Consider the following 16,710-nt stretch of genomic DNA (forward strand, 5'->3'; position numbering starts at 1 on the left):
CTTAGCTGAACCATTTGTAGCTAATTCAGCTCAATATTACTGTTTTCCCTTCCTCTTTTCTCTTCCTCGGGACTAGAGGAGAGAGAAGGAAAGACATCCCTAAAAATGCTCCTATCAGTCCTACTGCAGCTGCTCTCACATGCTGAGTAAGAACTGAGAACCAAATGCTCGCTAAAAGCAAAATGTTGCCAATTATTTATAGGTATAGTATAATCACAGTTCTTATCCTTTAGACTTTCTCATTAAAGGTCATAGCAATTGCTGCTCTAGATCATACCAATCTAACACAGTGTCCTGTTTTTCACAGTGGATAGTAGTGCTTTAGATACAGCAGCAAGAAACCAAGTGCCAAACAATTACAGAGTAAACTGTCCATGAGGAAAATATTTTCCTATTCTTCATGAACTAGTGGCTTGTCAGTGTCTAGCTATACAGAGATGTGTAAAGAAAATTATTATTTACACATGTCACTATCGAGATTAACCTGCAGTTCCAGCTTGAATGTGACTGAAGTTACATCAGCGAACAAATAATTCCGTAAGTATCCAGCGTGTGAGGAAAATTACAATTTAAATGTGTTTTTATTTGTCTGCTGTGTTCTACATAAGTAGAACAGCTAATTAGGGACATCCAGTTGACATCAACTTTGCTTGTCATTAATACATACACAAATTGAAATGACTTTTCTCCATCTAATTTAACCATTATCAGCCTCTGAATCCCACATTTCTGGTTGGCTTTTTTTGTTTTTGTTTTTCTTTTTCTTTTGTTTTAATTATTTCTGTCATTTAGCTCTCAATTCCTTCTGGTTTTACTCCAACCTTTGAAACAGGAAGATTAGAACTCATTGATTCGTGTAATGGCATTATACACGCTAAGATGTTGTTTCCTTTCTGACCACCAATGTGCAATGGCACAATGTGCAAAGGTCAATTAATCTGACACCACTGCTTATCCTTCCAATCAATATTGCTTCATTGTTTCCTTGTTCTCCACATCTGCCTGTCTGTTGTTACACTTGGTTTGCAAAGCCTTTCAGGCTAGAGAGATTTTGCAATCTCCGTGCAACACATGAGCATGGTAGAGGTCTAATCAGCATCTACAAGCTCCGTTGCAATACAAACAGTTAATAAAGCCATAGCAAATAATGAGTTCACATTGGTTCCCTAGTTTATGTATAATATATATATATATATATATATATACACACACACTTACTTAGATTACTCCAAATGTAGCACCTCCTATCAATTTCCATGGAAACTACAACAGATACGAAGAGCACAATAGTATTATTTGATAAAGCAATTTCTCAACTATTAGCTAAATACTATTTTTTAACTTGGTCACCACCACTAGCTGTGCTTTTTTGCCAGCAATGAACAAGAGCCTGCACTCATAAAAATCTGCACCAGTGGAGGTGACCCACTAGTTCACAGCTGCTATGATGGCATAGCTGCTTGGAAAATTTTGCCCGCACAGTCCATCCTTCATTGTCATCTGTCATGTGGCAACTTAATGTAGCCGATATTGATGGGAAGGTTTACCCTCTGCTGCCATCCCACCGACATCCACTTATGATGTCATGGGCCAATATCACAAAATACATGTGTACGTGTACATATACATTATATATATGTATTCTTAGCAACTCCTCAACTAAGGGTTCTATGGAAGACCAGGCAAGGTAAAAAGCTAATTAATTTCCTCCATCTCCAAGGCAGCTATACCAAAAGCCCACCAATACTGTTTTGGGTCCATAAAGTGCTGACTTGAGATAATCTATACCAAGGATGCACAGGCCCTCTAGGTCAGTCACAATGGGCTGCTTTTGCCTCTCATTTCCAGTTAGGCTCACTTCAGCCTCCAATACAATAACTCTTGAGATCACTCTGTAACTCCAGAAATATTATATATATATGTGTGTGTGTGTATTTCACATTTATTCCCTGATTTTATATATATAATTTCCCTCAGAGATGCTTAGTTAATTTAGAACCCACTAATTAGTACAAATCAAATTATGGAATTATTAAAAGGAATATGCATTCGGTAGCATTTATTGAATTTCACGTGTCATCAAGCTGTACATCCAACTCATTAGATTCCCTGCATTTATTATATGCATAGGAAGTCTTAATGTTTTCCTTTCTTCTTAGTATGGTCTTTTTCTAAAAGTTTGATATCAGAATTAAGTTATTGGATGAAGATTATTAATGATCAGATCCATCGTAACTGTTCTTATGTCCTTCAGGGTTTTCCTAAGTTGATTAATTTGGGTAAGTGCCATACATACAGACATTAGAATCATAGAATCATAGAATCCTTTGAGTTGGAAGGACCTCTAAAGGCCATCTAGTCCAACTCCCCTGCAATGAACAGGGATATCCACAGCTAGATTAGGTTGTCCAGGGCCTGATCCAGCCTCACCTTTAAAGTCACCAGGGACGAAGAATCAACAATCTCTCTGGGCACCCTGTTCCAGTGTCTCACCACTTATTGTAAAAGCCTACTTCCTTCTATCCAATCTAAATCTCCCCTCTTTTCATTTGAGACCATTTCCCCTTGTCCTGTCACCCCCTGGGGACACTGCTCATCACTGATCTCCATCCAGACACTGTCACCTTGTTATTCCTTCCTGTTACATCAATATGTTTAGCTCTACATAAAAGAAATTAAAAGGTTAGACAACTCAACTTTTTTTTCTTTTTCCTTTTCCCCTTTCTTGATGAAATTTATATTTCTTTTCTATCTCTTACCAGAGCTTTAAATTATCACACTTTTCCAGTAACAGATCGCTACTTAGCTTCCCTAAGCTCTTCCTTTGTAGTATCTGGATAAAGTGTTACCAGGCTTGCTTAGCTTAGTTTTTTATTTACTGGCAAATCTTTCAGACCAAAAAGACATTGTACTCATGTGTGAAGTCCATATTTTTTACCTTATTCATAGCAGGAAATTTTACAAATTATATTTTAAATATTATTTCAACCAACATAGCTATTATCCAATGGATACTTGTCATTGTTCAGTGTCCAAGACCTCCCTCAAAACAATGTTATGTGGACATATAGATAAATTTCACTACCTGAAATACTCACACAGATTTAAAGGTTGAAAACTGAATAAGATTTTAATGAGACAGTGCAAACCCTTGTATATACTCACTTCAGTCTTCAGTCTTCAGTCTTAGGCTCAAGGACTCAGATAATTGTGCTCTTCAGTGCTGTTGCTTCTCGTCAGTTTATAAATTTTTCCAAGTGTCTATTTTTCTGCTAGTACCTGATCTTTATTAATTTTTAAGGGGTGATCTTCTATAAAAGTAGAATTCCTTTATTCTTTTCCTGCAGTATTCTTTTGAATTGCTATTCTCTGGTATTCATACAAACTTATGAATTAACTCCCTAGAAGCCTTCTTGTTTACAGTTTAGCACGAAAGTTTTATTTATTTTTCTCCATTCTGCTATTCGCTGTTCATAAGTCATCTTATCTCTCTGACTTTTTATCCTGTGCTTTATGTGTGCCATTAATTGAGTTCCATATTATGAGAGATATCTGACAGGAGTAGTCTTGAGAGAGTTCCCTATTACCCACACTATTCAACATGTAGGCACCCAAATTTTTGACTGCTTGCCAATGCTTTTATTATCTGCAGTTACCACACATTGAGGTTGATATTACAGTCTTTCAGGATACCAGAATCATTACTTTTCTGTACACAAAAAATATATATTGATCATGGAAAAATGATACGTGCAGGCTATGCATTAGAATGGTGTTCTAATACAAAATCATAGGTATCTTCTTCATTCTCTAATGTATTATTCATGAAAACTCTCTAAAGCTGCATCATTTTGAGGGGTACTTTCTCAGATTTAAAGAAACAACTGTTTCCAACACACGCTGCACCAACAATGTTCATTGGTTTCTGTCTGGAAGGGCTACTCTATTTTATTGGTCCAAATAGTGGGTAGCTTGAATAGAATCAGTAGATTTCATCAAATCATGAGAATACCTCTAAATAAACATATTCTGACTCTGCAGGCTGTCCACTAACTGATTCATTAATTAGAATAAGGCAGAAGACTACCTTCTGTTGCAAAGCAGTTTATTATGAGTGAAGATAATTAAATAGATAAGTATAAAATCACTCAGAGCACCATAAAAATGCTTCCCTAGGGAGCTTCATTGCTTGGATATCTTAAATCAGAAGGGCAAAGATTATTATTTCTAAGCTCAACATTTTATTTTCAAGAAAATAAGCCTTATGCAAATCTAGGGAAAAAAAATGATTCAGAGTACAAGCGACATTAAGCTGAAAACATTGACTGCTGAAACCTTTTTCTTCACTTTTTTTTGTGCTGGCCATAGATCTACTGGCTACATCTACACCAGTAAATTAAATGATCCATGGATCTTTCTATGGACCTGAGGCCAGCTGGAACTGCAGTGCTCATATCAATTGAAAGAGCTAAGCTCTCTTCCCTCCTAGAACAGAGTAGAACAGAACAGTCCAAATGGCCTATTAGGAATGATCTGCTGTCCCTGGTGGCCCCCTAACTATGCCCAAACACAGTTGGCACGGATCAAAACCAAGTTAGGGATCATGCTAACAGTTAACAGTATAGTCAATCACAATGAGTGCTTGAACCCATGCCTGAAGTGTTCAGTTTCCCATTACAAACATTACCATTGTGTTTCCAGCAGGACTGAACAAATGAGACTTTTAATATATTCAGTTTCTTGAAGAAGAAAAAAAAAAAAAAAAAAAGAAAAATATTAACTTAATTCTTCCTGGGGAAAAAAAAAAAAAAAAAAAAAGAAAAATCCAAAAAGAGAGAAAAGGAACAATTTATCTGGTATTATATCAAGCAGATAAGCTAGCAGTTTCTCAATAATTACTTATAAATTGCAGACAAAACACTACAAGAGTGGCAATTGCAAAGCATATATTCCCTGATCCTAACAGTGGATGTTTGTATATTTTCTGCTGCTGCTACCTACAATTATGAAGAATCTAAATTCAAACAACTTTTCAGCTGGAAACATTTTCAAGAATTGATGGGAATAACAGATCTACTAGATGTAAAGTAAATTACCAGTCAATAGATGATCTGCCAAAAGCCAGTGGTTGTGGAGACTAGAGGTGGGGTTTGGTGCATCAAAACCACAACATCTCTGCCCAGAATTTGCACAGCTATGAACTGTCAGCTCCAGTAGGACATTATTCAATAAAGTGAGCTGTGCCTTAGGGCTTCTCTCAATTTCCATGGGGCTCTATATAGGGATCTCAGAGGTGATTAAAGTACTCCATTTCAGACTGGTAACATACTGAAAACAAGCAGCTATGGGTCAGTTCTTACTAGGACATGAAAGGATGGAATAAACCTGAAGATTTCCCTAAATTTCATCGTGTTTCGAGACCTTCAAGAAAAGAACTTCATATTAAGGATAAATAAAATACTTGATTACACATGGATCTGGGTGGGAAACAGCTTTTCCAGGCTGTAAAACACTGAGATGGATCTTTTCTTTTTTTCCAGTGTGCTCAAAGTGCACAACACCTTACAAAGCTTTAAGAGAGACCAAAGCCTATGTATAAAGGAGCTAATGACTAGGGAACTTTAATAAAACAAGATTTAAGCACATAATATGGTGCTGACAGAAGGAATTTCAGCTTGTATATCATACCTTAGGCATACATCATAACCACCAGACTACTGACTTTTTCACATGTAGCCAAAACACATTTTCCCATTTGAAAAAAAAAAAAAAAAAACAACTAATTTTTTCAGATGTAGTGTTGAAAGTACTAAATTTCTGTTGTGAAATTTAATTTATCTGGTACTTTTCAACCAGGAAAAATCTTGCCTTATTCTAGTAATGGATCTTTATTATCTCAGCTTGTTTGAAGAATTTCACTATGTGAAGTATGTTGCAACTTATATTTTCTTCTGAAATGGTGAAAAAAAATGATTAACTATAAATGTCAACGCAATCAATTACTAATTTTGTTTGCCAATTACTAATCTAATGTTGTGCAGTATGAAAATAATTAGAATAGTAAGGGAACTGTTAGTTTTCTTAGTGTTCCCTATGTGCTAAACGCTATCAAAGCCTGTGAAGAAAGAAGCAACAAAAGACTTAGACTCTACAGTTCAGTGCAAGAAACATATTCAAAATTATTCATGTTCTTCCTTATTCAGACTTCAATTTCCTTATTTCCTTTTTTTTACCCACTTCTGCTTGTTACTATTGTCTTAGATTTCTAACAATTTGAATTTGTTTCTATCGACTATTATTGCTTGATATTCTATCAGTGTTCTGATCTCTCCTTAACCCCACCTTTTTTTTCCTGTATCTATTATGGTCTTTCTCTGCTCATGATAGATGAAAACTTTGCCATCCCCTTCAGTAGAGGAAAGGAACGATCCTAAAACAATATCAATTCATAGTGAACTGCAAAGAGTTTTTGTTTATGAGTTTAATAGTATATATCCTAGTACTTTCCCATGGCTTGTTTAATAGAAAGCTCTGAACATGCCATAGAAACTTTGGAAAGTAAAATGAAATGCTTTTAACAGTAATTATTTAAACATATCTGTGTCTATCAAACAGTAGCTGTCACTTACTTGAGACAAAAAGCATGAGTCCAAAGGAAAACATACATATATCTCTCAAGCATTTACAAGATACAGAGCTGGCTGTACTTGTTTGACTGACATAATAACAAGGTTAAAAAAAAAAAAAAAAAAAAAAAGTTTTCTTTTGTAAAGAAAGCAGTTTAAAAACATCTACTAGTAAATGCATTTTTTAACTTTTCCCTAGTCTATGGGACAGTTTAATGATATCTCATCTTACACATTAAAAAAAAAAAATCCTAACTGGATAAAAAATGTTTCAGATTTACATTTAAACTTGTGAATTTGAATTTGATAAAATTATTTACTTGGTCATGGGGCATGTCGCTTACTTTTTAATAATTTGAATGTTTTTTGTAATGATGAAACAACTTTAGTTGCTGAAGATGTGAAAAATAAAATCACTTTCTTTCTGTTGCCAAATTACTGTTTCCATAATGTCTCATTATTTCAAGATGGAAAGCCTCGGATGCTGTGTTAAACAATTGTTTTCTTTAAAACACTTTGTATATGTTAGCCTCTAACATTAAACTGATGTCATTCAAATGACAATTAATAATACGTTAACAGTTCAGTAAGATATCCCATGAAGATTTTACAATTTTATTGTTATTCTTTCAAAACTTACAGTATTTTTGTGGGTTCCATGTTTTTTGTCACTGTTTAAACCAATAACCTTGACCAATATGTCTGCACTAAATGCATTATATACCATTTCTACTCTTATACCTACATTTACACACTGGAACAGGTTGCCCAAGGAGGTTGTGGATGCCCCATCCCTGAAGGCATTCAAGGCCAGGCTGGATGTGGCTCTGGGCAGCCTGGTCTGGTGGTTGGTAACTCTGCACATAGCAGGGGTTTGAAACTCGATGATCGTTGTGGCCCTTTTCAACCCAGGCCATTCTATGATTCTCTGATTCTACGATTTAGTACTTAGTGCTGCTGTTGCAATATTTCCAACATGATCAATGTCATCACATTTTTCATGTGTGTTATGCTGAGAGATAATGACCTCAGTTAAGCAAACAAGGAAACGTGAAAAAAATATCATGATTAGATTTAGTAACAGTAGTAAGTGAGTGAGTGGATGAGTATCTAACAGCTAAATCAAAGCTTTCTGACAGAATCAAGCATGAAAGAGCAGCTGTCAATAAATATAACATTCTCAGTGCATAGGCAGGTGGACTTTATAAAAAAATACTTGCAGTGTCAATTTTTATCAGTACAAGCTCAGTACCATTTCTCCAGCAATGTATGTTATCATTTGATTGAGAATTTTTTAAAATTGAATTAAATACGAAAAGAGAAATGAGATTTATGTTAGAATTTTGATTATGCCATGTAAAGACTTATAACTCATGTTTGCTTTTGGGCTTTTTTGTTTATAGTTTCAAGATTATCTTCCCCTAATATTCATATTTTCTTTTCAAAATTGTGTATCCCTGTAGTTAAGATACATCTAAATAAGCTTTTTAAAATGACATCAAGTCATTTTAGTGAGCGTCCAAAAGTTGTCAGTGTATCATTTAACACATATTCTAACTCCTTGAATTTTAAATAGACCTGAATATTACTGTTCAATGCATGTTGAAAACATACTTTTTTTGCTAGCGCTGAATAAGTCTTCAGTCTCACAAGTATGACATACTAAGCAAGGTCTTTAATATCTACCAGGCACCTGGCCAATTTACTTCACTGTAATTACAGTTTAGGCAATTTTTTGACACAGTTATGCAACCATGCTTAGATCTGGAGTATAGTAAAACTTCACACTGTGTAAATTATTATTAGTGATCAGCACTTCAGCAGCTCTTCAAAATCCTTCATAAACATTAAAAGATTAGTATACTATATATATATATTAGTATATATAGTACTTGCACTGGAGTATAACATTTTCATAGTAAAACCACAGTGCGCTACTAGAAAGTTGTACCATAACTATGTAGTGCTCATTTATATTTTCTATTTAACATGAACATCTCTTTTTCCCAACTGTTCCAAAACATAGTCAACACTTACTTGATATATTTGCAAAGCCACAAATAAAGAATAATCAATTTCTTCTATTTAAAGTAATTAATGTTAAATTCTTACAAACAAAAGCAAATGAAAAAAACTGCTACTGACTTCGAACAGAGTCTACATTTTTTCTCTAGGATTCCTTCTGGGTGTAGTCTTAGAAAAAAAAAACACTAATTTTTTTGCATATTTTATTAAAAATTTCAGCCAGAATATATATCAAGTAGATTTTCCTGAAGGAATAAAACACTTTGTAACTCTATGGGTCAACTTATTTCTCTAATTTTCTTTAAGACTTCAAATCTAAAATATGATATTTTCTTCTTTTCTATGACTGTATCCTGCATATTTCTATAGTAATAGATGACATTTGCAAACCAAACAAAAAATGCAAAATCTTAAGGACATGTCTATGTGCATATAATGCCTGCAAAACAGATGCTAAAAAATTAGCATGACAACTGCAAAGTTAAGCTTTCCAATTCTAAGCAATGCTATAACTAAGTCTGCTTATGCATTCATAATTCAGCTCTCCTTCATATGTGTACTATAGTGAACATTTAGCTACAGTTAGTAAAATATTTTTCTATTAAACCAGACGGAGACACAAAATGTGTTCACTTAATGAGTAGCTATTTAATATTTTGCTTTTTCTTCTTGGCCTTCATGAAAACCTGTGCTCTGTTTACTGCTGGCCATTAAAATTATCCTCATACAAAGGCATCATGAGCTTTTCTAGCAATATCACCACTGCCATATTTAAAAGTTGGTTAATATCTGTACACTTCAACCTAATATTGTGATCTAAATGGAGGGTTTATTTTTATAAATAAGGAACTAAGATAGTGAGAGATCAAACTGAAAGTGTCAGCTAATTCTGCTTGAGAAGTCATGGATGGACAGGGCTATAGCTACTCAAAATCTATTTTCGAATAATTTTTGAGTAAAAGAATGCAGAATAAATATATTAATACAACTCCTTAGCAGTTCAAAGCAATTTTATGGCATTGCCAAGTACTTCTGTAGCTCCTATTCTTGAAGATAACATTTAGCTTTATTACTCATAGGACAGTTTTGCAAAGTCCCTGACCACACTTTCTACATATGAATTTCTGCTATGAATGACACAAGATTCTGCAGGCAACAGTATCGTTCATTATTCAGCTTTGATTTGTCCATGGATTTCCAGCTTGCACACTGCATGAAAGCCTGGTAGAAAGCTAGCTTTACAGCTTTAGAAATTTTGGTTAAGATCTATGTATTTGAAAATTATGTTCTAGGCAAATAAAGGCTATCTGAGTATATAGTTTTACTTCCATCTGTGAATTTGATGGATATTAAGAAAATATTTCATTTACAATAATTGTATGATAAAAAAAATTAAAATTGTACCTTTGGAATCAAAATTTTGTTGCATAATGCTTCAATAATCATACCTGGAAACCTAAGAAACATGCAGCAAATTAATTCAATTTCCTTAAAAATGTATTGCTAACTACTCCATAATATAATCTCCGTACATGATCATACATGTAATATAGTCAGTTGGATTATTTGTCAGAACATGGGAAAAGTTTAAGACAAAAGTTTAAGACTTTTCTACAAGCAAAGTATTTCTTAATAGCCTTGCACTCTGTAAAACAATTTCTTTTCAATATAGCCAGTCACCTGGAAGTAAGGAAGAACAAAAATGGAGGAGGGGGAACTGTTCAAGTCTGCTCAGCTTTCAACAATGAATTTCAGGCAGTTTATGGTTGGTTAAATAATACTTTTGCATCAAATTTTACTCTCATAAAAACATATGTGAATAAAAAATCAATTTATGTGATCCTAATCATCTTGGCTTTTGTTACTTTTCTCTCTTATATTTCAGCCAAGCCGAAAATGAAACCTGTTCTATGATCAGAGATCATATCTCTGCCATGAAGTAAGAGAAAATTCCTCTCAAGTACCCTCACTCTAATAATTATTGTCTTGAATCCTGTGATGTGCACACAAAAAAAAAACAAAACATAACAATAAAATCCCAAATCTGTTTTTAAACATGCAAATAAAATGTCATGCAAGTGAAGTACTGAATGTATTTAAATTAAAGCACTCTCAGAAGGAAGAATCTATAAGAATATTTTATGTATTTCATTCAGACAAAAATATATACTGGCAATCTGTACATAAAATATTTGTGTATTTGAATTAAATTTAGAAGAGCTAGGCTTCATGGTTTTTTTCCTCATTTGACTCCAAGTAGACTGCAGGTTGAAACTACCTAATTTCTGAAATATTTATCCAGTTTAGGATACGAAAAAAACTACTGAAATTAGTTAATCTTGAAAATAGCTCTTCATATTAAGCATATGCTTATGAATACAGTTTCTCTGAGATATTTTTTTTACATCCAAACCATCACTTGCAAATAGAATCATGTAATCATAGAATCATTTGAGTTGAAAGGAATTCTTAAAGGCCATCTAGTCCAACTCCCTTGCAATGAACAGGGACACCACAGTGTCCTTGAACGTATCCAGGGATGGGGCACATCTCTGGGCAACCTATTACAGTGCTTCACTATCTTTACTGTGAAAAAGCTTTTTTCTTATATCCAATCTAAATCTTCCCTCTTCTCTTTAGAAACCATTTCCCCTTTTCCTATCACAACAGATTCTGCAAAAAAGTCTGTCTCCTTCTTTATTATAACCTCTCTTTAGATACTGAAAGGCCATTCTCAGGTCTCCCTGAAGCCTTCTATTCCCCAGTCTGAACAACTCCAGCTCTCTCAGTCTGTCCTCACAGGAGAGGTGTTCCACCCCTTGGATCATGTTTGTGGCCCTTCTCTGGATGCACTCCAACTGGTCCATGTCTCTCTTGTACTGAGGACTCCACATCTAAATGCAGTACTCTAGGTGAGGCCTCACCAACCCAGAATAGAAGGGCAGGATCACCTCCCTTGTCCTGCTGGTCATGTTTCTTTTGATGCAGCCCAGCTAACAATTGGCCTTCTGGGCTGTGAGGACACTGCTGGCTCACATCCAGCTTTCCATCCACCAAAACATGGGGGTGGGAAGAGAAAAGATATCAAAAGCTTTGGGATATTTTCATGAGTTTGGTATCTCATTTTACACAGTGGCAGTAGCTGAGGGTCCCTAAGCTTTTTAAGGTTCTGAGTATTCCCTATATATAGATTGAAGATTCTGTAATTCTATGATAATTGAGAAATCTGTGTAAAAAGACATTGTTAAAAGAACAACCACCTGTTATGGTTTTTCCTCTATGGTTTCCGTAGTCTGTCCTGTAGTGTATTTGCCCTTGTGTGCAATATTTTACCCCCTGGATATACAGCAGATTACTAATTTTCTAGTTATTAGCCACAGTTGCCAGTAAGACCTACAAAAATTATAAATGAGTCATGAAAAACTCATTTTATGCTATTGAATTTGTAATGTTAAAAATTTCCTGCACTGTAAACAATGCCAGCTTGAGACTGAGAGCTGTGGTGCAACTCTGCAGAAAAGGACAGTAGGGTCTGGTGGATAGAAAGCTGGCCATGATCCTGCAGTGCCCTGGCATCAAGAAGAGATAACAATTTCCTGGGCTGCATTAGCAGGAAGGGATTATCCTCCTTCACTCAACCCTTGTCAGACCATCAGATCACAGCTAGAATACCATGTTTAGTTTTTTACTTTCCCCTGTATGACAAATATGAATAAACTGGAGTAAGTTCAGTGGAGGGCTACCAGAATATTCAGGGGCTGGAGAACCTGCTGTGTGATGAGAGGCTGAGTTTGACTTGGTAATTATGGAGGAGCAGCCTATAACTTTAGTACTTTCTTACTCTTTGGATAGGTAGGGACTAGAATGGATTGCCTAGGAAGTTTGTGGGATTTCTAAGAAGTTAGATGAGAAAAGAAGGAGTTTGGAAAACAAAAATCTGCCAGGAATGAGGTGGATGGTTTTGTGCTGTGACTGGGACATAGACTGCATGAGTCATATAATTATTATTCTATTTGCCAAGTAGAGCCCTGTAAAATTAGGAATTCTATGACAAATATCTGACTAAAATGACATTAAGGACAAAAAAAAATTCCATTAATCTAAACCACATAACACACAAGTAATTTTCTTCTTCCTTAGAAGCCTGCAGAATCTATCCAATGGGTTGACCGTTTTCTTGCTTTTTCACAGTTTTTTTAATCATATTTCCAATAATATGTACACAACAGTGATTCTCAGCCTCCTATCCATACACTGCTCAAAGTGCATAAGATACCAGAAGGTAATCCAGAAAAGTTAGCAAAGATGTCTATATCTAAGCACACATATATATGCGTGCACGCATTCGTATATGTATGGGCAAACCTACATACTCTTTTGAAGAATACACATTGACATTGCCTGGCCCAGCATACCTGAGTGCTTTCTCCAAGCTACTGCCTTGATCTGCAGGCAGGCACAGTAAGATAAACATGCAGGTCACATTAAATGCTTTTCAAAATCAATATTTTCAACTGAAACATTTGCAACAAAAGCAATTCTATTTTGACACTAAAAATAATAGAGAAGACAATTTCCCTAAATGTTAAGTGCTTTATTCGTCATTCCTTCCATATCTGCTGATTCATTAAATAATTCTCAGATGCAGTATAGTTTGCAGATGTGTTTCATAATATTTAGACAAAACTAAGAAAAGTTGTCGCTTTTCTGTACCGTCTTAAGAAATGGCTTTGATGGCATTATCAATTTGTGATGCACTATATTACCATTACACTTACTAAAAATTTTATGTATCACTGCACAAATTGTTGTGCTTACGCTTTCAAACTAAAATAGTTATGAACAGGAGACAAATACACAGCATGAGTTGTCCTTTCCTGTCTTGAATTCTTGAGGAAGCATCAACCGTTTTGGAGTCAGAAAGCATAAGATCTGAGTGAGTATTTTTGCTTGCTTTGATTTGCATAAGAGGATTTATTTATTTATTTATTTATTTATTTGAGTAGTGTAAGTATTTACAGTTTGTATAAGGTTTTTTTGCTTTCTGTTTTTTTTAATTATTATTATTTGTTCATTTAAGTGACAAGGAGATTTTTCTCTTTGTTTTCAAACTGACAGTTTTTCCTTCTGCATGTTTGATATAGAAAGAATTGGGTACTATGCACCAACTTTCTCAGTTGCTTTTATCCTTTGTGAAGGTTACAATCATGAGATTTAGCATTATAACTGCAGTACAAGTAGAACATAGTATGTTATTCAACTGGGATTCTTGAAGTCAAGTTGTTTACAGTTCTCTTGTGCACTAATAATCTCAGCCCATAGGACTGTTTATGCTGTTCTTGCCAAGCTGAAAGCAATTCTGTTGCTGCGCCATAGGCTTCTACATAAGACTCAGCACTGCAACAAGTTGAATCAGTGGTATTGCAATCAGTCAGATGTCATTACTGCCTCAGGATTTCCAGCATCTACGTAGTGTGCAGGTCAGGTTGTTATAAAGGATATATAAAAGGAAATCTGTCTTCTTTTCAAATATGGTTTATTAAAGACAATATTTGCTCAGAATGTTAGATGAATACATACCTTTGTAACTAAAGTCATTGCCTATATATTAAAGTTAGAAATCCTTAATTTAGATGCCTCAGTGAAAACTCACATATGGATTTTCTCTTCAGTGATAAAGCTAAGAAAGGAAAAAAATAGGAAAATGAAAAATGTAAGATTTGTTTCCAAGCTTCCTAATTATTGATTCCTTCTCTATAGAATAAAAGTTTGTGAGGAATCTCTAGTCTTGACATTATCGCTGACTGTGATGGGATGTCTCCTACAGGTTCATTGTGCCTAAGTTTTTCTCTTAAATTTAATAATGCTAATGTACTTCTACATATTAATGATTCCTACCAATTATATGAGACCTTCCACATTCACCTTTCTCGATGTTTCAGTCGATCTGAAAATTGTGACATTTCTCCCAGCAAATGAAAAAGAGGTGCTACCAGACTTTCCTTTACTGTCTCTCACAGTGGTATTTGAAGCAAGAAGTTCAGCTTTCTACCATCAAAGATTTTTTAAGCGTTTTTAAACTTTCAGGTATGTTTGAACAGCTAGCAGTTTAAGAGTTAAGAGGAAAACCTTGATATAATCTTCAAGTCTTTGAAATTTGAAAAATAAGATGTTTGAAAAACAAGTCAAACTAATTAAAAAATACATATATAAAAATCACCATTTCTTGGATCAAACCATGCTGGAGAGAGAATTAGATGTTTTCCTGAATCTCTGGTATATGCCAAATCAATTGAAGTGTACAAACTGTTCGTATGCATGTAACCGAAACCTTCCAAATGTTATGAGGCTGATTGCTTCATAGTACTCTGACTCCTCTACTGACCAAATATCTCTTTTACAAGATGTGTATTAGGCAAAGTACCGCTTGAACTACGGAGCAACTTATCTCAGGAAATTGAGAGGACAAGTGGGAAATAGAAGGGGTTACCTAGTTCTCAGTGTTCTTTAAATTGCATCCCCCAACAAAACACATGCAAACTTCCATCCTTTCCTCTACTTCCTTTCATTTTCCAAATGCTGCATGTTTTAAGAATCTTTTCTTATACAAAAGCACACACATAAAGCACATACTAGCTCTGATGATTTTAAATTAACAGAGGCATAATGATGCTAAAAAATAAACACTCGGAGGAAAAAAGTTAAAAAATTAACCTTAAGAGCCAAAGATAATTACACATAAGTTATAAGAAGACTCATGCAAAGATGTACTCTTGATAGATTTGAATGTGTTTTTTACCCTCCTATGTGCCTATTTCATATAAGAGAGAAAAAGCATATTGTTGGCTACTTTTGTTTGAAAAGTCTGTAAAGCATTGTTCCCACTGACATTTCATCACAGATCCATGGTAAGAAATAGCTGGGGTGAATTTTTCCAAAAAGGAGTCCCACTGTGTTCTTTCCAGTTATAGCTGTGAAGTACAGTTTCATTTCAGGAATGGCATGTTCCTTAAGTATGATGTGTTCATAAATATTCAAATATAAATATATTTATCAGCAAAGGAATCCACCACAAACCATGTTAGAAACTACCTAAAACTTGACAAGTAGAGTGATACTGACAAAAGTTGACATTGCTGGGATGCAGAGTTGGGAATCTGGACAGGATGGGGTTATGGGGAGTATCTCAGTGCTTCACTGTGCTGCTATAGGACAGTGGCATCTGTGAGGCCTTAAAGTGTGCTTAAGGAACATTGTACTCAAAGAAAGTAAGAAATCTTCAAGACTGGAAGCCATATGAATTGTAGTGAGCACTCTGATTTATTAGTCAAGAAGTGTCTTCTTCCTGCTTTCTTCACAATCCATCACTCTTAGCTACTTCAGTGTGCTATTCCTGAATCTAAAAAAGAGGAAGAACAGAAAAAAAAACAAACCCTGAGTACACATCCTCAACACCACAAAGCAAGATCCAACTGCCAAAGCACAAAGTGCAGATTAATCCATGCTAATTATTTGCTTTGTAAAAGTCTAATTGAGACCAGAAATGTCTGAGAAAGCTATTAACCATGATGCTGCATGGCCTGCAGTTATTGTCAGTGTCATTAATTAAACTTTCTGACACTATTTTCTCTATTAGTTGACTACTTCTTTGTGTTTCACTTACAGTTTAAGCAGATAATGATAAGATGTGAACTGTCTGCTATTTTTTGCAAAGGATGAGATAATCACGTTCTGCTTACTGAGCTAGTTTTGTTGCCCTTTAGCTAAATTTCAGACACTCTGGAGTATTTGTAACTATCAATCCAGAAAGGCACAGATCTCCATAGGTTCTGTGACAAATCTGTTATACAGATATTTAATAATATTTCAAATGGCACTGTATATAAGCAGCAGAAAAAAGCCCTCTCTATCCAAATTTGATAACAAAGTTCCTAAACACAAGCTAATCTTTCAAATTATTTTCTGTTATCTTACTATATACAATAGGAACTTCTGTACTTCTGAATAGACCTTGTGACATGAATCCCATCCAAATCCTGCTGCTGTATAGCAGCACAGA

At 34.8% G+C, this 16,710-nt stretch overlaps 1 long non-coding RNA gene across 8 annotated transcripts in view; it reads right to left on the reverse strand.

Moving 5' to 3' along the window:
- The window catches only part of LOC104917607 (uncharacterized), a 90,600-nt gene that overhangs the window by 18,408 nt on the left and 55,482 nt on the right, over positions 1 to 16,710 (reverse strand). The window contains exon 11 of one of the 8 annotated variants that reach the window (XR_014881623.1): positions 7,230 to 16,050. The exons of the other annotated variants lie outside the window; for them this stretch is intronic. This is a non-coding gene — a long non-coding RNA (uncharacterized LOC104917607). Of the gene's footprint in view, positions 1 to 7,229; positions 16,051 to 16,710 lie in introns of those variants that run through there. 8 annotated transcript variants of the gene reach the window in all.

Source organism: Meleagris gallopavo, chromosome 1 (assembly GCF_905368555.1).
Source record: "Meleagris gallopavo chromosome 1, MGAL_WU_HG_1.1, whole genome shotgun sequence".
In the NCBI taxonomy this organism is placed as follows: Eukaryota; Metazoa; Chordata; class Aves; order Galliformes; family Phasianidae; genus Meleagris; species Meleagris gallopavo.